The sequence below is a fragment of the Melospiza georgiana genome, chromosome 20 (assembly GCF_028018845.1).
Source record: "Melospiza georgiana isolate bMelGeo1 chromosome 20, bMelGeo1.pri, whole genome shotgun sequence".
NCBI lineage: Eukaryota > Metazoa > Chordata > Aves > Passeriformes > Passerellidae > Melospiza > Melospiza georgiana.
The window spans coordinates 10,743,093-10,764,338 of NC_080449.1; the positions used below are offsets into that span (position 1 = coordinate 10,743,093).

General features: G+C 51.1%; 1 protein-coding gene across 2 annotated transcripts in view; it reads left to right on the forward strand.

Annotated features, from left to right (window-relative positions):
- The first annotated feature begins 430 nt into the window (after positions 1–430).
- NACC2 (NACC family member 2) overlaps positions 431–21,246 on the forward strand; it is a 54,568-nt gene continuing 33,752 nt past the window's right edge. The window contains exons 1-2 of one of the 2 annotated variants that reach the window (XM_058038109.1): positions 431–585; positions 12,767–12,864. The gene's annotated coding sequence lies outside the window, so the exon portion shown is untranslated. The remainder of the gene's footprint in view (positions 586–12,766; positions 12,865–21,246) is intronic. The other variant, XM_058038108.1, reaches the window with a different exon arrangement.

Genomic DNA, 21,246 nt, shown 5'->3' on the forward strand with positions numbered 1-21,246 from the left:
AGAATAAAAAATAAAATAATATCAAAATGGAATAGAGTAGAATAAAATAAAAATAGAATGGAATGGAATGGAATAGAATGGAATAGAATGGAATGAAATAAAATAAAATAAAAAAATAAAATAAAATAAAATAAAATAAAATAAAATAAAATAAAATAAAATAAAATAAAATAAAATAAAATAAAATAAAATAAAATAAAACAAAGTAGAACACACTGGGAGCCGCGGGCAGTACCCGAGCCCCGCGGTTCCCGCCCCGCTCCGGGCCGTGCCCGCCCCTCCCGGGCCCGGGGCCGGGGGTTCGGCCCGGGGGGTTCGCGGTGTCCGCGCCGGTGCCGCCCCCCCGGCTCCTCCCGCGGCTCCCCCCGGCCGGTGCCGCCCCCCGCCCGCCCCCGCCCCGCGGGCGGCCCTGGCGCGGAGCCGCTGCCGGTGCCGGTCCCGCCGGGCCGGTCTGTGCGGCGGCTGCCGGCGCTGCTGGGCGAGGTCAGGGAAAGTCCATGTGAGGAGCGGCTGGAATCACTTCCTGCCGCCGCCCGGCCCCGCCGCGTCAGGCCCAGGGCAGCCTCGGGGGCCGGCGCCCCGCAGGTGAGCGCAGCCCCGGGACCCCGGACCGGCCCCGACCCCCGGCCCGGCCCCGGCCCGGCCCTGGCAGCGCCCGGGGCAGCGCCGAGCCCGCATCGCCCCCGGGCCGGGCTGTGCCGTGCCGGGCTGGGCTGGGCTGGGCTGGGGACGCGCACATCGCGCCCTTCACCCGCGGGTCCCGGGGGTCCCGGCCGGGGGAGCGGGAGGGGAAGGGCAGGGCAGGGCAGGGCAGGGGGGACCGGCCGGGCTGTACCCCGGTACCCCCGCGGGAAGCGCGGTTCGGGGTTCCTGGCGGTCCTGCGGCAATGCGGGCTTGGGCTGTGCGGGAACCCCCTCGGGGGCTGCGGGTTAGGGGTGAATGCAGCCGCAGGCTCGGACTTCGGCTCGCAGGGGAGGGGAACGCTGCGAAACGGGAGAGACTGCGATCCAAACGGTAGAGACTGCGATCCAAAACCCGGCCGAACCCCGAGACTGGGGTGTGGGATGGACCCCGGGCCGTGGGGGCTCAGGGGGTCCCCTGGCACGGGTGGGATGTGCCCCATGGCAGGGGGACCCCTGTGCCGATGTGCGGGAGCGGGGCCGGAGCGCTCCGTGCCCGCCGCAGCCCTGCTGTAGTTACAGCGCTCAAGGACTTCTCCAAACATCTCCCCTGCCCTAGGAAAAGCCAGCGGTACATCGCGTGCTGCTCCGCCGGCCCGGCCGACGGCGAAGTGCACGATCACTTCCAGCCAAGTCTCCATTACCCGCCGGCTCATTAATTTGAATATTCCTTTTTTTTTTTTTTTTTTTTTTTTTCTCTTCCCCTCTCTCCCCCCTCCTCCTTTCCGGAGGCATTTGCGAAGCTTGTGGGCAGCTTGATGTGCTCGCTGCCTGCCAAGTGTTTGCCTCTCGCCCTGCGTAATTGAGGGGCTGGCGTGCCGGCTCACCTTCTCCGGCTGAAATATTAAACAGCAGGAGAAGCTGGGATCGGTAAACAAAGCGGGATGATTGCTGCTGCTGCTGCTGCTGCTCCGTGGGGACGCTGCCCCTGGGGTCCTGGGCAGAGCAGAGCTGCTCCAAACTGCAGCATCCCAGCACGCCTCCCCCCCCAAACCTCCTGCCAGATTCACAGCCTGCTCTGAAATTCTGAAAGCTTTTAACTAAAAAAGAGCAAAGCTGAGCTGTTCCTCAGCAGCTGACTTGCTGTGGCTCGCCCAGCTGAGGACAGCAAGGCTGTGACCCCAAGGTGAGGATGATGGGGGTGATAATGCTTGGATTTGAAGTAAGTGGCAAGTAGAAAAAAAATTAGGGATCTCATCCCTCCTGAGAGTAAATGTCCTGTGGCTGTAACTGCTGTATTTTGGGGTTTTTCCTCCTGCAGAGGCCTTTTAATTAAGGCTTCACTGGGTAAAAGCTGTCCTATTGGGACAGAGCAGGGTGGGGATGGATTTCTGAAACTTTAAATTTGTCAAAAAAAAAATCTCTCCCAAGGCGGCTGGAATTACAGAGAGCGGAGTAAAGCCAGGCATCAGGGCAGGAGCAGGGGTCCCACGGGGGCCAGAGGGTGGTCTGTGAGTTTGTTGGGCTGTGGCTGTGCAGGGCAGTGCTCCCAAAATGTTTTCCAGGGCTCCCCAAGCTTTTCCCATAGCCCCCCTCTGTTGTGAGAGATGGATGCCATTAGCCAGGGTGCGTGTGCTGATGCTGGATCACTTTGGAGGTGATATTTTTGGAGCCCTCTGGCAATATAAAAGCCTTTTAGCTCCCCCAGCCATGACTGTGCTTTCCTGAGGGAGCCTGCTGGAACTGGAGGCAGATTTTGGCTCCTCTTGGCTGGTGCCAGTGACAGGGCAGCATCCCCACGCTCGGGGGGGGGACACGGAACATCCTCACTGCTTGTAAGTCCAGGAAAGGAAAATTCCCTTCTCCTTGAACTTGAGCCTGGCTGGAGCGTCCAGGTGAGTCCCTTGGGCTGGGCTCTGGCTCAGATCCCAGCTGGAGGTGTCAGGAGCAGCGAGGCCAGGGGAGAGAAACACCAGCAGAGCTCCTGCCAGAGCCTGATCCACCCGGGGAGATCAGGGCTGGCTTGGGAGGAACCTCCAGACTGTGCTTTCCTGGCTGGGGACGCAGCCCAACTCACCTTGGAGTGGAAATATTTATTTCAGGCTGTTGCACAGCCCCTGGTTCCTGCCCAGCCTCCTGGAGGGCTGTGGGGTGGGCAGGGATGGGGTCGGAGCTGGCTCTGGGGTGACAGGGATTGGGGACAAACACCATGGAACAACCCGGGAAACAGTGCTGGGACTCAGCTTTGCTCTGTGTTTAAAAATACTCTGACAAAATGGGGTTAGAAGGAGGGTTCAGCCATGGCTTTTGAGTTTTTCCAGGTTTTCTGAGCCAGCAGCTTTTCAGGTGGGGAAATAGGGTGGGATGTGCTGGGCCAAAGGGAGCTGCTCCGAGACAGCTCCAGGGATGTGGGGAGCAGGGGGGGCTGCCCTTGAGTGGCTTTTCTCCCCCCCCCTCCCTTTTCTAACCTTTGAGTTTACTTGAATGCAATGAAAGAAATAAAACCCAGGCATGCAGCTGGAGGAAATTAAAGGGAATTGTGAGCTCCCTGCCATACCTAATGGCCAGAGCGAGCATCGAGCGTCGGATCTTGCTGCAATTAGGCTTCAAATCGAGCTGAGCCTGGGCTTGGCATCCAAAGAGCAGAGCAGCTTCCCAGCCCATTTATTCCTCATCCAGGGAAGAGGCAGCACATCCCGTGGCCCTCAGCACCCACTGGGATGGGCACACCTACAGGAGGGCGTGTGGGGTTTTTGTTATTTTATTCAATCAAGCCTGTAGAGCAATTGAGAAATAGGTGAAGCGTGCTTAAAAGAGGGTGAGGCTGTTGGTTTTCTCTACCTGACTTTATTTGCGGAGTGACAGGAATTTTGACAGGCTTTGTGTCTTTTTTAGCAAATCAAGTGTCATGCCAGGTTTGCCTGTGGATGAGATCATTTGCAAAATATGTTTTCCCAGCTTGCTTCAGGCATAATTCATTGTGTCAACTGCAATTGCTCATTTGCTAGGAACTGTGATTCATTAGTGGTTTATTTTTTGTTGGGGTTTTTTTTTTTTTTTTTTTTTTTTTTTAAGTTCAACTCGTTTTTGAGCAAATGTTTGGAGGCAGAACAGGCATCTGAAAAAAAAAATAAAATTAAATCTTAGCAGAATTTGTGGCTACAAAGAATGCTGTGAAGGGAAAACTTGCTAAAATGCTGTGTTCCAGGGGAGGGAGAGGCAATCCCAGGCGAGCTCCCCGGGCAGGATTGCACTGGGCTTTGTCATGTGGTTACTCCTAAATGGGGACGGAGGTAATAAAAATCAGAGTGCTGGGGACAGAGGATGGAGGCAGAGTGTGGAGCTTCCTTCCTCCCGCTCCCTGGGGAGGATCCCATGGATCCAGGGATGGGGATGCTGGTGCTGATGGGATGCTGGTGCTGTTGGGATGCTGGTGATGAGAGCAGTTCTGTGGTAGCTGTGACCAGGACCCCCTGAAAGCTGCTGGCTGGATGGATAAAATGAAGATAAATTGCCCTTGGCACGGGTTTTGTGCTGTGTGTGTTCCCGGGGCTGCTCGCAGCCGGCGCAGTTTGGCCTCAGGCTTTTCAGAGGTCCTCACGTCAGACTTTTCGCAGAATTTTGCGTGTCAAGTACATTTTTTGGTGTTGCATTTCCTATGAAGACAAGTATTTCAGTGAGGTTTTTTTTCCCCTAGGTGGGTGGATGGGGAGGGTGGGGGGGGCAGGAATTGCAGCCACAAACTACCCAGCACTAACAGCCTATGTGGGCTGAATAAATTGATACACTTTTCACCAAAAGATTGAATTTATATTTTTTTTTCATAAAACACCTAAGTGATTATGAAATGTACATTTAAGCATAACTAACTTGACAGCTTGTTTTTTTTTTTTTTTCCCCCGTGCAACAATTCTCCATAAAACACTCTTAAAATGTTCTAGGGTTGGGTTTTTTTGAGGATTTGCGCATTCTTTGTGGGTTTTGACTGATAAAAGGCTTTTTACGAGCCAGAAAAAATTGGGAAAGGGGGAGAGAGAGCGCAGGAACGTGGTGAGTCTGCTGACTTGTGGCGCGCCGGCGCCGTGCCCAGGCCCTGCCAGTTTGCTGTGAGCCCGGTGCCAGCAGCCAAGGGCAGCAGAGCGTGAGCTCGGGGAGGTGGCTCCATCACAGTGACCATATATAGGCACTGGGACGAGATTAAACCCTTCACCTCCCCGGTGTCATCCCCGGGGCCGTGGAGCCGTGAGCAGGATCTGTGCATCATTCATGAGGAAATTCCTTTTTCCCCTCTGGGCAGCGATCGGGGCTGCTCTGTGTGATCAGGGCTGCTCTGGATGGATGGGCTGGGGGACAAGCAGGTGTTTCTCATGCTGGGGGCTGGGGTGGGGATGCAGGAGGGTCCTGGCTCTGCTCCACGCAGCATTCCTGCCGTGGTACCCACTGGGAAGCATATGGCAACCTGGGATAAATATATACATTTTGTGTGGGGGGACATGTTTTACATGCCAGCTCTCCCTGTCATAGGACAAACATTTACACTTGGATTATAGGAAGCATTAGGGAAGCAGGAGGGAACATCAAGGCTTGCAGGGAGGCTGGGCAGTGGTGGCAGAGGGGTGATGGTGTTTTGGCCCTCCTGAGCTTTGTGGGGTTGTGCTGCACAGAGGTGAAAGGAGAGGCATCGATAAAGGGCTGGTGTTTCACGGTGTGCCGTGCAGAAGGCAGTGGCCACGTGCCCAAAGGAGATGGGAGTGAGGGTTTATCCACTTGAAGGTGGATGAAAGGATTTGGTTTCCAAGGGAAGAGGCAGATGGGGCTTGCTGGGAGGATTCCAGTGGGATGCTCGAGCCTGGCTGCCCTGTGGGATTACAGACCCCTCCTGGCAGAGGCTCTGCTCCAGGGCTGAGATCCTGTGGGATGAAATCCCCACAAGCAGGAGTTACCTCTGTCCATAGCTGCCCCTTCACTAGAAACCTCCTTCAGCACCTCAGCAGCTGCAGAAACCTTAAAACCTGAGCAGGATATTGTGCATTTTGGTTATTGTGTTGTGGCTGGAGTCACATCCTCATGGCAAACCTAGGGATTATGATTTCCTCATGGGCATAAGGAGGCTTTGAATCCCTCTGACTGGGTTCTCTCCCTTCTAAGAAGTTCTGATGGACTGGGAAGGAAAACTTTGTGGTTTTTGCATCACCCCTGCAGCTTGTGCAGGTGACAGAGCCATATCTATCACTTATTTCTACAAACCAAAGTTGTTTAAAACTTCATCTGTCTGCTCCCCAATTATCTGCTCCTTCTGTGCCTCCGTTTATCCATGCTAACATCATCAATACACGCCCATGCTTAATGAAACATTATTGCTAAGGTTTAATTGTCTTCTAATTAAGTAAAATAAAATTTTGCACGGCGGTTGCAGCAGCATCTTTCCTGTCTGGGAATTCTGCTGTGGCTCGAGGAGCCTGAGCCCAGGGAGTGGTGGCAGCCACAGCAGTGCCATTCCATGGAGAGGGACATGGACAGCAGCAGCATCCTCCCCTGAACCTGCTGCTCCTCTCTGTCACCCTGCTTAAATCTGATCAATTGCCAGCATTTTCTTTTTTTTTTTTTTATAAACTTCTGCATTTGGTAAAGCTGCTGGGGTTGTTGCTTTATGGTTCTTTTCATACGACTTGTAAGTGATTATGAAATGTACATTTAAGCGTAAGTGACTTGACAGGTTGTTGTTTTTTTCCCCCCTGAAAGATACAATGAAGGGGTTGTGCTGAGCACCTGGGCAAAGGTGCCTCTGTTCAAAGGCAGGGAATGCAAGTGTAGGGCTGAATTTTTGACTCTTGTCTGAGCACAGTTTCTACTCTTAATGCATCATTAACATGGTTTTCTGCATTTCATTCAGTTCCCATTACAGCACTCAGTTCCGTCTGTTAATTTTGGTATGTTGATATTTTTGTTGTCAGCAGTTTTTGTTTTTTTTTCTCTTTTCTTTCTTGAAGCATATAAAAACCATTAGTGTGAAAGAAGATTAAAAAGATACATTACAATTAAAATGTTAATGAAATCAGCATCATACAACTTTTGAAACCATTTAGGCATTAATCTTTCTTGGTCTCATGTCCATTAACTCGGGCGATTCTTATTCCACACTGACCCCTGCTGAGAGAGTCGTGCTATAATTGGATTTTAAGAACTGGGGGGAAGAAGAGCAGGGAGAGAGAGAAGCCTTGGAGAAAAGGGGAAGTTGGGAAGGTTGCCTTGGTGTCCATGGAAATGAAGCCAAAAACCAAACCCAGCGCTGCTGCTCCATCACTCCCCGGTGCTGTGTCACAGCTGGAAATGTGGGGATGTTGGGTCAGGGGCTGGGACAGAGCCCTGGGAAGCTCCAGAAGCTCCAGAAGGTCCAGGCTGGGCTCCTGCTGGGCTCTGGCTGTCTCGGTGACCTTGGGCAGGACACGAGCACCAGGCTCAGCTTTGGTTGATCCCAGTGTAACGTGAGCAGGGCCAGGGCAGGATGGTGAGAGGCCTTTTTAAGGCCCTGGGAGGAAGGGAATGGCAGAGCAGCAAGGAATCGTTTGTCATTGTTGCTTCAGCTTTCCCCAGTTCCTCCAGAATAGTATTTCTGCATTTTAGCTGTTTGGGTTTGGTTTTTTTTTTTTTAATTTTTTAGAGGCTTTCTTTCAGCTTACACAATATTTGAATTGGGACCAGCCCCCCCTCCCCAGGCGAAAGAGGAGGATTGACTAACTCACAGGCTGTGTGTAGTGAATCCAGCATCAGGAACATCAGGGCTTCTTGAGTCACCACACATCTCCAGGATCTGTGCCATGGCTGCATCAGGGCCACGGGCTGTGCTCAGCCCCTCATCCAGAACACTCTGTGCTGCTCAGTCCCAGCCTTGCACACACTCCTGGACGCCTTCTCCAGAGCTTTGCACCTCCTGTGGGACCATTGGATCAATTGAAGGGCAGGTCCTTTAGGGAAGAGCAGTGTCCTTGCCAGCACGGGAAGGGTTTGGGGTTTTTGGGAGCGTGGCTGTGCTGCTGTCCAGGCAGTGATGCACCTCAGGACTGGCTGAGCTGCAGCTCAAGGGATGAGCACATCCCGCCCGGGGAGGAGCGGAGTGCCAGCCCAGCTTGTGTTTATGCTGCAAGCATGAACTTTTATTTAGATATTTAAGAAGAAAAAAAAAAAAGAAAAGAAAAAAGCTGAGCAGATTTGTGCAAGCCGCAGAGCTGCTGCCTCCCAGCAGGAGAACTCTGGGCTGGGGAGAGCAGAGCAGGAGAAATCTGAGTTGGGGAGAGGAGGAGAACTCTAGGATGGAGAGAACAGAGCAGGAGAACTTTGGGGACAACAGAGCAGGAGAATTCTGGGCTGGGGAGAACAGAACTCTGGGATGGGGAGAGCAGAGCAGGAGAATTTTGGGGAGAACAGAGCAGGAGAACCCTGGGCTGGGGAGAGCAGAGCAGCAGAACTCTGGGCTGGAAGGAATAGAGCAGAACTCTGGGCTGGGGAGAACAGGAGACCTCTGGGTTGAGGAGGGCAGAGCAGCAGAACTCTGGGATGGGGATAGTAGAGCAGAATTCTGGTTTGGGGAGAACAGAGCAGCAGAATTCTGGTTTGAGGTGAATATAGCATCAGAACTCTGGGATGATAAGAGCAGAATTCTGGGCTGGGGAGAGCAGAGCAGCAAAACTCTGGGCTGGATTGAGCAGCAGAACCCTGGGCTGGAGTGAGCAGCAGAACCCTGGGTTGGGGTGAGCAGAGCAGCAGAACCCTGGGTTGGGGTGAACAGAGCAGCAGAACCCTGGGTTGGGGTGAGCAGAGCAGCAGAACCTGGACTGGGGTGAGCAGCAGAACCTGGACTGGGGTGAGCAGCAGAACCTGGGTTGGGGTGAGCAGAGCAGCAGAACCTGGATTGGGGTGAGCAGAGCAGCAGAACCTGGGTTGGGGTGAGCAGAGCAGCAGAACCCTGGGTTGGGGTGAGCAGAGCAGCCCAGCTCTGGGCTGGCAGGGGCCTGGGGCTGGTTCCTGCCATGGGCACTGAGCTGTGCAGCACAGAGCTGCTGCTGGCACCTCATCACAGGGACCAGCCCTGGGCACCCCGGCTGGGCAAGGCCTTCTTGGAGCTCTGCAGTGCCTCTGCACACACAGCACAGCCTGGGCTTTAATTGTTTAGCTCCCTTTTTATGTGGGTAGGAAAAAAATATAACAATTTATGGCGGTGTTGTTTGGCTGTCGAGGCGTCGCGTGAATTTATAACCGGAGAGAATTGGGGATGGGGATCCAAAATTCTCAAATAATGGCAGGGATGGGGGAGCCATCCGTGTCCCAGCTCGGCTGGTCAGACAAACTGGGGGTGTATTCTGCATCTAGGGGGTGGTTTGTGCCTTTGGGTGAAACCAGCAGCATTTGTGACCACTAAGCTACATGTCCTTAGGGGAAGGGAAAGTTTAGGCTCAGGAAAAGGGAGCCCTGGTCATTTCCAGTGAATTTTCTGGCCCAGCACACAGGTGGGATTTCTAGCAGGGTGAATTTCTGTGCTGCAAGCCGAGTGAGAAGCACACACCAGAATCAATATCTCAGTAGTCCAATAAAACCTGTGGGAATTTCATTTCAGCTCATTTCGAGTGATCTAATAACTGGCCTTTCAGATGACTGCTGGGTGTTTGGTTTCTTTGTCTGTAAAAATGTGGATGGAGCCCAGGGTCCTTGCAGTGCTCTGGTTTGCCTCCATCCCAAGGTTTCCTCTGGGGTCAGCAGTGAGGGCTGGGGCTTTGGCTCTGGGTGGTTTCAGAGGCTCTGGTGGGTTCCAGTTCCAGCTTGCAGCACTGATTTAGTGTCCATCCCACCTCTGCAGTCCCTTGGGAGCCAGTGGGAGCTTCAGCAGAGCAGCTGGAGGTACCTGAGCCTGGGGTACCTTCATGAATATTTCTGCAATCGAGTTTAGGAAGTTTCCTCATTTACCTTCCCTTTCAGGTCCCAAGCTGGCTGTTGCTTTGTTCATGAGTGCCTTAGGAGAGGTGTATCCTGCAGTAGTTGCTGACTAATCTGCATTTGGCAGGAGAAGTGATGCAGGAGGGAGGACTTAACTCTTTGCAGGGGGACAGGAGGGCAGCACAGCTTGGAGGGGGTGGAGGAGCCAGGAGAAGCTGCAGCCTGTGTGTGTCTGCTCCAGGCTGTCACCTGGCAGAGCACTGAGCTGAATTTGTTGCCTGACCATCCTGAAAACCCAGAGAACTGCACTGGCACGCGGTGATGTCCACAGTGCAAAGTGTTGCGGGTGTTTTTAAACAAAAATATTATTCCAGTGGCTTTTACCACTCTTCTCTGAGGTTCTGTAGAGTGAGAGTCATGATTTCTTGGTTCTTTTTCACTCCTCCCAGGTGGTTTTTCCCCACAGAAATCCTGGAAGCAGAGTTCAATTGCGGTGCATTTATGGAGCATCGCAAGTGATGCCGGGCGCTCCTGCAGCCTCCCCTGGCTGTGCCTGAGGGATTGGTGCTGTTTGGCTGCCTTGGTGTCCCCTCCCCACCCTGCAGCCTGCTCCTGACCTCTCCCGGGTGCCTCAGGAATGCTGTGTGGGACCCAGGGCGCAGCGTTAGCAATGGAAATGTTTGGGGCAGGCGGTTCCCACACCCCGTGCCCGCCCCAGTGCGCGTGCTGGGAGCTCTGGTGTTTACTGGGAGGAGTTTTCCCTCCTGCTGGCCAGGTGATGGCTGCCCAGGTGACAGCAGCTGGGTTGGGAGCTTAGAATTGTGTCTGGTGGTGCCACCCACCACTATGGATGGATGTGTCAGTTTGGGGGAAAAAGGGAGAGATTTGCTGGCGGTTTTTGGAGGAAAGCCCAACCAACCTCCCAATGCTTGCAAACCCATCTGAGGGAGCCTGGGATGAGGTGTAGCCAGGAGCTGCTTGGAACCTGTTTGGAAAGGTATGGAAAGGGGATATGGGATGGATTGAAGGATTGTTCTGAAGTCCACGTGTTGGACAAACTCCCTGAGTTACCAAGGAATGATCTCATGGCTCTGGGATGGTTCCATAGCCAGGGCAGTGCCTGAGCTGCCTCAGCGAGCCCAGACTGACATCCCAGAGGTTTTTTCCTCCTTGCCTTGGCTGCTCAGATCTGGTATTTGAATTTTAGGCTTGGTTTAGTAGGTGGGACAAGAACCACCCACGGCAGAGGCTGAATGCTGCCCTGTTGTGTGTGTGACAGGCGTGGGTGGCACTGACTGAGCGTGCTGCCCACTGTGCTCCTGGGGCTGCCACGGGCACTGTGGCTCTCTGGGACGCTCTCTGCTGCTGGCACTGCCCTCGGGAGCACTGCCCACCCCCTGGGTCCTGCTCCATGCTCCACCCCAGATCTGAGCTCCATCATTTGTGTGTTTGGTCCCAGAGCCCTCATCCCACTCCTGATTCCACCTCCTCCCGTCTCGGGAGCCTCCCTCTGTTCCTGGCACCTCAGGGAGGCTTGGCTCAGGCTTTAACCACTTGCCTGTGGCTGTTAAGGCTCAGTGACATATTAAGTATTTAATATCCAAGTGCATTAGCTGCCCACCCACATCCCCCTTTGGAGGGAAATCACCCACATCCAGCAGGATGCTGCCCAGCTGCAGAGTTGTACAAATGGCTTCCTCCTGCTCCTCTGCTTTGATGTCGGGTTCCTGACCTGGTTACCACGAGTGATGCTGTGAGCAGAGATCTCCTGGCTGCTCCAGCACCTTGTTCCTATCAGGGGTTTTGGGGAGATCCCTGTGGGGTGTCACAGCCTGAATTCCAGTGCTCCATCTGGGCCAGAGCAGGAGTCACCCACCCGGTGGCAGGCAGGGCATGCCCTGGTGCTGCCACCTGTGCTGGTGGCACTGTGGGAGAGGGGACAGTCCACCTAAATAACCACATCTGATGGCGTTACAGCTTCATTTCTGGGCCCTTGCTTAACCCCTGCGGCGCATCAGAGGCTCTTGTGAAATGTAAAGTGCTGGAGCAGCAGCGCAGGAAAAAGCTCTGCCTTCTGTGAAGCCAGACTGTTGCAGTGTAATTTGTTTTGTAAGATTTTGAAAGGCAGTGTTGCAATCTGTAACAGTAGAATAGTGGGAAGATGGTCAGGTGGTTCTTGGGACTTCAACAGACAGATTTCATGTCTGTGTGTTTTTGCAACACCTTTCTATAAAGGGAAACATAATTTAAAATATGATTACTTAGTGTTGTAACAGTCTTCTCAAACGTTTTTGCATTATGCAGAGATCATTATCAGAGGCTGATATTAACTTGCAAAGAATATTATGCAAATCATTCTCCTGTTCTTCTAAAAAGAAATTTCCTTCATAATGCAAAGCGTGACAAAAAAAATTGTGCAGAGGCTCTTGGCAAAATTACATTCAGAAGATGTAACAGTTTTTCTGCTTACTAGCACAATCCGTTTCTGCCTTTTGACTGGATTTGCTCAACTCAAGCTGATAAAGGCTGAATTTTAAAAGCAGGCTGGGGCTGGGGGGAGTGAGTGGTACCTCGTGGGTTCAGGGATGGGCAGGCAGGGGTTTTGTGCTTGGATCTTTGTTTCCAGTCTGCACTGATGGCAGTGACAGGCTCTGATGTTCTGTTTGGCGCTCCCTGGAATTCCGTGCTGGTGCCTCACGGGGTGGGGATGCTCAGCAGCAGCTCCAAGAGCAGGATTGGGATGGACCCCACAGGGACAGAGCCCCCAGGTGCCCAGTGCCACCAGCGTCACCCTGTGGGTCACTGGGACCCGTCAGACCACGCTGCATGGGGTTGGACCCATCCGATGGGGGTGGGATGGGTGGTCCTGCCCCTTGCAGCCTTCACCGAGGCTGGAAAAAACCTCTGGGATCATTGATCCCATTGAGCAGATGTAGCAATCATTAAATCATTTTAAAAGAATCAATCACTGAGAGCATCCTGTGCCCCATCCCCACCTTGTCCCCGTCCCAGGCACCGAGTGCCACGTCCAGGCCTTCCTTGGGCACCTGCAGGGCTGGGTGCTCCTTGGGCAGTGCCTGGCCACCCTTTCCATGGGGAAATTCCTGCTGGTGTCCAGGCTGGCCCTCCCCTCTCTCCTGACCCTGTTCCCTGGCCTGTCTCCCCTGTCAGGAGTTGTGGAGAGCATTAAAATCTCCCCTCGTCCTCCTTTTCCCAGCCTTGGCATCTCCCCTGTGTTTCTCCAAGCACGTTCCTGGAGGTAATCCTGGCCCAGCTGAAGCCATTGAGGATTTTGCCACTGACTTCATCCCTGCTGTATGTATTTTTTTGTGTGTGTGTGTGTGTGTTACAAACTGGCTGTGTCAGTTCAGAGCTGCCCCTTTCTCAGATTGTGCTGAAATCCAGCTGATTGTTTTATGGGTATTGGCTGTTCTGCTCTTCTTATGGATTGATTGACAAAAATAGAGCCTGATAAATATTGTAAATGACTAAAATGCTTGCAAGCTGTGCATTCAGTCAGCTTTGGAGAGGCTCTTTTGCTGCAGAACCCCGTTTTCCAGGCACTTAACACCATTTTGAGAAAACGAGCTCCTGATTTCTCAATACAAATGTGATTGAGAAAAGTCAGTAATATTCAGACATGTAGATTGAATTAAAGCAGCAGGGAGAGTTTTCACTAACACGGGAAATTTTCAGGCTCTCCTTTTGTGTCTGGTTAGATAACTCAATATTTAAAAATCAACCCAAATTAGATAAATAAGCTGGAAGTCATAGTTAGCATTCGTCAAGCAACTTAGGCTGGATGTTCTGGCCCTGCCTGGCTCCACCTCTAGCTGCAGGGTTTCCCTGTTATGAACGGGTGAATTCTAATCCTTGTTGATTCCCTGCTGCAGAGAAATGGATTTGTCCGGAGTTTTCTGCCTTGAAAAGGAGCCCTGGGAGCAGGGGCAGGGGCGCCCTGGGGCGGGTGTGATGTGCCATGTGAGTTCCACCCTTCACACCTTCCTCCGACACCAAATCCTTCATTTCCGTGACACGGAGAACTTCTGACACCCCGAGAGTGGCCCCAGGGTGTGGTTGTGACCTGAAAATCAGGGCAGTGAGGGGTGACATGAAGTGGCTCTGCTTCCCTGGCATCTCCTGGGCTCGGGATGGGAGCTGCTGGGGATCCCTGCTGGACCCACTGGGTGAATTACAGGCAAAAAATGACTTTTCATTTTTTAAACACTGCAAGGAAGGCTGAACCAGAGTAGGGAGGTGTTTTGCTCTGAACAGTGTGGCGGAAAGGAATCTTTTTATCTTCTGGGTTCCTTTGTTTCCGGAATGTTTTGCGGCACGGACTCGTAGCAAAGCAGTGTTAAGCACATTCCTGCAAATCTCTTTCTGGTGGCCTCTGGAAAAGGGTGATGCTGCCAAAATCAAATCAAATATTTAGCTCTAAACTCTTCTTTTTTTTTTTTTCTTCAAAGGATGACTCTTTATGACTATTTTTTGATTTATTTTGTTGTATTTCTTAGAAGAGCATTTGTAGTGTTCATCACAGGAGAACTGTTCCTGTTCATCACAGAACTTCTGCTCTTCCAGGAGAAGCTGTGGCTGCCCCTGGATCCCTGGAAATGTTCAATGCCAGGGCTTGGAGCACCCTGGGACAGTGGAAGGTGTCCCTGCCCATGGCTTTGATAGGTTTTGATGTCCCTTCCAACCCAAACCACTCCAGGATTCCGTGATTCCCTTTGTTCCCCCCTTTTCCCAATTAACCTCGTTTTAAGCTGTGATCACCAGCAGTGCCTTTTACCCTCTGCTGCCCTTCTGCAGGTTTTCCATCCCCACCTGCCTCATCCAGCCCTGCTCTTAGCACCAGGCATTAATAAAACCAAAGCAGAGGCCGGCGTGATCATCCCCTGCCTCAGCCTGCTGCAGGGAAACCCTTCCCAACAGAGGGAAAATTGCAAGTGGTTATGGAAATTATGGGGCAGGGAAGAAATAGCATTCCAGCCTGGTTTAATTTGTGAGTGGATGTCCTGGAAATAAGGTACAGCAATGCATAGCACAGGTTGTTCCAACGTGGGTGTTGGGCTTGCCCTTGTGTGAGCGTGATGCTGCCTCATGATGTGGGAGCAGATATTATAACCTTGAAGAATCTTGTAGGACATAAAAGTTTTAATTAAAAATCCAGCTTGGTTGAGGGTATTTTGGTTTAGTATGAATGTCTTCATTTCTTTTGAAAAAAGAATTAAATGAAACCCTTAGTATTCCTTTTTTTTTCTTTTTTTTTTTTTTTTGATTCCTGCATATTTATTCTTGAAGTTGAAGCATTAGAAAATAATTGAGTAAAACAAAATCCACAAGGCTTCAAATTACCTCTAGCTTAATGTTTTATTTAAAAGGTTTGCTAACTGACATTCTTTATAATGAATTAGGTCACGCGGCTCCGAGGAGTGTTGTCGGTTTTCTTTTTTACATTTAAATTTGAGGCTGCTTCCCTTGAAACTTGGGCTCTGCTGCCGGAGCTGTGACTCCCTGGCTCAGGGAATCTCGCTCTAATTATTCTCAATCACACCAGTGCAAATGAATATATCCATGTTTGGAGGGTGGCAGCGGTGTTGTCATGGCAATCTCGGGAAGGTCATGAGAAACTCATGGATATTGTTCTCTGCCCCTCCTGGGAGGCTCTGCCTTCGCAGCAACTCGGGCTGTGGGGAAGGACTTTGGGGCAGGATCTCGTTGGGGTTGGCTTGGAAGGATTTGCTGGTTCCTGCTGGGGCGGTGGAGGGTTTGTGGCTCGCTGCTCGTCCTCCTCTGGGCGCCACGTCCCCGGTCAGGCTTGTTCTGGAATGTTCTGGGATCCTCCTGAACCTCAGGGGCAGCAGGAGGACCTTGGGTTGGCGCTGGTTAATGGGCTGGGGTGAGCTTTGGCTTGGGTTTTGTTGGGAGAGCTTCGCTTGTATAACTTAAAACTTACTTTAAACTTTCTTACGCTTGTTGGCTTTGTAACTTAAAAAAGCCCCAAAGCCCAAATAATAACGAGCCCCAAACCCCAAATAATAACAACCCCCAAAACAACAACAAAACACCCAACTTTGTTTTTCTCTAAGGCCACGTTGGGTGGAGCAACCTGGTCTAGTGGCAAGTTCCCTGTTCATGGCAGCTCTGATATTTTATAAGTGTCTGGTGTGGAATGAAAAGGGATTCGCTGAAATTACTAAATAGAATTCACTGAATTCACTAAAATTGGTGTTTTGCAAGTCTTGGTTGAGGCGATCCATGTAGTTGTGGTTTTATGGTTTTGTATTTCTAAATTCTTGTTTGCTTAAAAAAATACCAAAAGAAAACTTAGCCAGAAATAAATGCTATTGATAGAGAGCCACCAAAGCATTTTAATTTGAAATAAATCCATGTTAAAACTGTAATTATTTTGCTAACCCAAGACATGGATACATATATGTATATAAATATATATGTATATATACATACACATCCCTACCTCTTTGAGCCTTCAGACAGCTGTAGCCCATCCCTCTGCCAGTTTTTTCTCGTGCAGATGACTTGGTCTGAAAGATCTGACATTATTTAATGATTGATACCAATATTCCACAAAAAAAAAAAACCCAAAACTAAAAGCAAATCTTGCACTTTGCTGCCTGCAGAGGAGCCGTGGCCGTGCCCGCAGGGTGTCGGGTGAGTCTCCTGCATTATTTGTGTTATCTGCCCTTCATTGCTTCTGCTTGCTGGCTCTTTGGAGATGTTGAGCCTCTGTGATCCTGCCCTCTCACACCCAGCGTGTTCTCACGCAGCAGGGGAAGCAAACAGGTTTGCACAGGGTTTGCACCTGGCAGGTGTGCCCTGCTGGCCCATCCCTGCAGGGCCTGCCCTGCCCAGGTGTCCGCACAGGGCACCCCTGCCCTGCCCCTTGTCTGCTGTTTGGGCCTCACTTTCCCTAGAGATTGGCACGCAGGGTGGGTCTAGGGGCTTTAAATTGGAATTTTGGGGTTTTCAATTGGAATTTTTGGGTTTTCAGTTGGAGTTTTGGGGCTTTCAGTTGGAATTTCGGGGTTTTCAGTTGGAATTTTAGGCGGGCAGAGCTGAAGTGCGGGGATGAGTTGGTGTTGAAGCGCTCAACGGAGCACCAAGCAGGTGGAATTTACAATTAAAGACCTGTTTGCATTTAAAAATCATTTTTCAGTTGGCCTTCTGACTTTCTCATTGGCCGTGGGATGTCCATTTACACTTCCAGGGCTCCTGGGCTTGCCAAAAACGCTCTGAGCAATTTACCCTGGTCCGTTTTACCTTGCCCACCCAACACCTGCAGGAGTGGCCAGTGAGCTGTGAGGGTAAAAATGTGTCTGAAGAGGTTAAAAAAGGCACAGGGGAGCCTTTAACGCTGGGAAAACATTTAACTGCAGCTTCTGCAGTATTTAACAGGGCTTCAAACCCCTCTGATTAACCCTGGCGTTGGCTTTTGTCGATCCTTTGGTTGGCTAACGTGTCCCTTTCAGCTTTGGTGACAATAAAATGTGAGTAAGCAGAAAACTCGAATTTCTGAACGATGGCTCGTGGCAATTTCCTAATTTCCTGAGTGAGCACAGGCTTCTTGGAGTTTCATTCCTGTGCCAGAAAGACTATTTGCTCATACAAAGTTCTTCATTGTAATAGGAAAAAATCAATTTGATTACTTTCATGTCAGCATGCATGTCTAATGGCTTAGAAGTTATTGCAGCCATAAAATATACAGTATCATTTCTCTCTCACTCTGAAATTTGACAGGATTAATATAGTCAGCATGAAATCTTAGTCATAAAGTCGACCATAAGTGATGGTAAAATTAGCTGCTGAAATCGTCTGCTTATGGAAAGCATCTTCTGTTTTTCCTTCAGGGAAAAAAATACCAAGGGGCTGCCGTGTGGATGGGAAGGAAGTGTTTGCTGTGATGGGAAGATGTCCATTTTATTTCATCTTCCTGGGTCTGTGATGTCCCCGACAGCCCCAAGTGTGGCTTCAGCACCCGTTCATCCCTGCTGGTGCTGCTGGGCTTTGTGTGCAAGCCATGCCCTGTGTGGGACACAGTGCAGCTCACACAGGGCCCGCAGAGCACCATCCCTGCAGGGGCTGGGGTTTGGGCTGAAATCAGGGGGTTTGGGGTGTGTGCATTGGTGCTGGGTGTTCCCCAGGGCGGGCTCGAGGGTGCTGCTCTGGTTTATCCCGTGCAGAAGGAGCCTTGTGGTGGTTGAAAGGTGTTAGTTTTTCCTTGGCTCGGTGAGGTGAGGTGCAGGTGAGGGATTGAGTGGATGCTGTTCCTCCTGGTGCTATCTGCTGCCACCTTTTTGGTCACCCCTGTCCTGCTCACACCGTCCCCTTGGGAAGTGGCTGAGCGCCTTCATGGGGCGCAAAAGGGAGCTCTGAGCTGAGACTGGGAAAGTTAAAGCTGAGTTTCCCTCTGTGAGGCTGCCCTGGGAGGCACAGCAGCCTCTCCTTGCTGCTCAGCCAGCTCCAAAGCTGGCCTTGGAGGTGCAGAGGAAGTGCTGGCTTAGGCAGGGGTGTGATCCTGCCCCAGCCCGGCCTCTGAGCTCCTTCTTAATGGTTTTGTGTCATGATGTCTCATTTCAGCTGCACTGGGTGAGGTGCCCGTGCTGCTTTTTCTGCTTATGAGGCTGATTACAGAAGGAATTAGGGAGCTTGGTATCTTTAATAGCAACGAGCTGCTATCTTTAATACCAACTTTAAAATGAAACCAAGGGAAGGCATCGTGCTGCTGATGGACATTAATTGCCCGCTCCAGAAGGTCCCAGAGCTGGGGTTTCTGGCCAGCTTGGCTTTGCAAGGGGAAATTCCTCCTGTTCCTTGAGCAAACACAAAGTTTTGCTGCTCTGGGGGGGATCAGGGGTCCCTCCCGTTGCCTCCCCCCGGATGTTCCAGCCTGGCTGGGAGCTGTGTCCTGCTGGTCTCACAAGCCCTGCCCGCCTTGGCAGCCCCTGGTGAAAAGTTAATATCTGGTCATTGCTTTTGGCTGCATCTCCAAGGCAACTTCATTCACAGGCAGCCGTGCCTGGGTGAGTGACTCCAGCTCCTGTTACAGCCCCCAGGAGCTGTTAACCCCTTCGGTGCTGCAGGGACAGGCACAGAGCAGGTGGATGCCAGGAGCTCCCAGCCAGTCTGACCTGCTCTGTTTGCTTTCCTTCCCTTTCTCAGCGTGGAGACAGCAAAGGGCTCGTTGCTGTCTGAGATCCTGCTCGGTGCAGAGAGGGCTCAGACTAAGTTTGTTTCTCCTGGAATTATTTTGCTTGGTTATCCTCTGGTTTGGGCAGAACGTTGCCTTTGGGATCTGCACTTACTGTGCAGTTTCACTGGGGAAAAAGGAGCTTGGCTGCTCTCTGCAGCACAGGCACATATGGAATCTTGCATTTCATGCAGAACCAAGGGAGGATTTTCCCCCAAGGGGCAGGTGATGGGGTGACACCACCACGTTCCCAGGTGTGCTCAGGATCCATGAGTTCTGTGGGATGGAGGTGTGCAGGTTAAACATGGACATGTCCTGGTCCCTCCCTGCTGTGCCTATTTCTGTGTGAGCTCTCCAGATCCACATTTGCAGCCTCCAGAGACTGCTTCAGTTCTCACCAAAAGATGTAGGAAGGAGGAAAAGGAGCCAAACTCCGGGCTTTTTGCTGTTTGTTTCTCTCACAGCGATGCAGAGAGGTGCTGTTCCAGGAGATGCTGATTTGTCCTTAAAATCCTCAGCTCTGGCTGGGATGGATCCTGAAGCAGCAGCCCCAGGAAGGATCCATCTCCAGGGAGGAATGGGGCAGGAGAGGGGCAGAACAAATTCAGCTCAAACCAGCACCAAGCAAAGCTTGGCTTGAACTTGCTGAGCACTCTAAAACCATGGAATATGGTTTGGAAGAGACCTTAAAGCCTGTCTTGTTCAAGGGGCAGGGAACCTTCCAGTGGCCCAGGGTGCTGGGCTGTGCCTCTTCCATTGAGATTTCAGTCCATGCTGCCACCCTGGTGCTCCTTGGAGGCCCTGGAGGGAATTTGGCAGAGGGGACAGGCAGGAAGAGCTGCCTGGGTCTCACTGGACACATCCCTGCAGCCCAGCAGGGACCAAGGTCAGGCTGGCTCGGGGGACAGCTGAGATGCACAAACCTGACAATTGAAAATGAACCCTGGTAATTTTTTAATGCATTTTGGGAGATGTGTTACGCTCAGGCAGGGAATGGGACACGCTGGGGCTCAGGATGTTGCAGTGGGACAGGGACCTGTGGAAAAGTTCATTAGCCATGGCACAGGTGATCCCAAGGCCCTGGGGTGCAGCCTGGGTCCCCTAAAACCTGGGCAAGCTCCCTGCTCCAGGTGCTGCTCTCCCTTCCCAGGGAGCAAAACCTGCTCTTGGACTCCTATGGAGCTGCTACAACTCTCAAATTTTAATAATAGATTACCATTAGTATCAGCCTTATATAATGCACAGCTCATTATTGCTTACTCAGAATAATTTTGCAGCCTCCTTATAGAACCTTGGAACTTTATTTGCTGAGTATAAAATATGCAGAAATGCATGAATAGTTTTAAGACTTGGTACCCTAAACTAATACAGTGTGCTGCTTTTTTTTTTCCCCTGCACCATGATTGAAGTCAAATTAACATATTTACCTTCAGTGCTCCCAGGAGTAGCATTAAAAAATTCAAGAGGTGATTCAGAATAGTCTCCGATTTACTGTGTTTAAAGCTGGATTTCATTCTCACTAAAACCATGCAAACACTTGACTCCCTTTCAGCTTTGCAGCCTCCTTGCTCCCCGTGCAGGTCCTCAGACTTAGCAACAGATGGGAGCAATATTATTACCAGTACGTTCCCAAAAGGAAGCTTTTTATTTTATTTTATTGGCTTTTGGGATGGTGGAGAAAGCAGGGGCAGAGAGTAAGGGAGGAAATGAGTTCTAAACAAATGGCACAGAAGTGTGGCTGCTGTTTCAGGCTGGGGTGAGCAGAAGGATGCAGTGTGGTTTCTGTCTTTCCTAGGGCGAATCACGGAGCCTGATTTTGGCTCTATGTTCCAAATTTCCCAGGAAAAAAAAAAAAGCTGTGTAATTCCAGGATAGGAAATGGAATCTGTTGCTTTATTGCTCAGTAGTTTATTTATTTTTACAAATGACACCTGTGTGCTTTGGTTTGTCCCTGCATCTGGTAGGGTGCAGCTCCTGTATCTCCAAGGATTTCACGGGTGCAGGGATGCAAATCCTGCTCCAAAGCCCCCATCTCTGTCTTTAAAACATGGAAGTGCTGCAGGAAAACCTTTGACCTGAACACTTTTCCTGCCCCAGGGATTAAATATCCCAGGGAGAGGGTCTGTGAGAGGAGGCTGGGTCTGGTCAGACCCCTCTGAGCAGTGCAAATCTGCACTAGGGAGACTGCACTGGGTTTTTTCCATGCCTGCTGCTAGATTAGGAAGTTGTTTCAGCAGATGTTGTTTCCTAAGAAAATGGGTTAATGCTTGGTGGTTAGAATGGTGTGGCAAAAAAGCTTATTTGTGTGAGGCTTTGGCTAATTGCCTTGCAAGAGTTACAGAGCGTTGCAGCAAATTTCCTGATTTCGCAATCGCCACGGTTCTGGTTTAACTGGCCAGAAAGATTTGCAAAAATACACAAATAAATGGGAATACAGAGGCAAAAATCACTGGCTGGCTTGCTGCAAAATGCTGGAGGGCCTT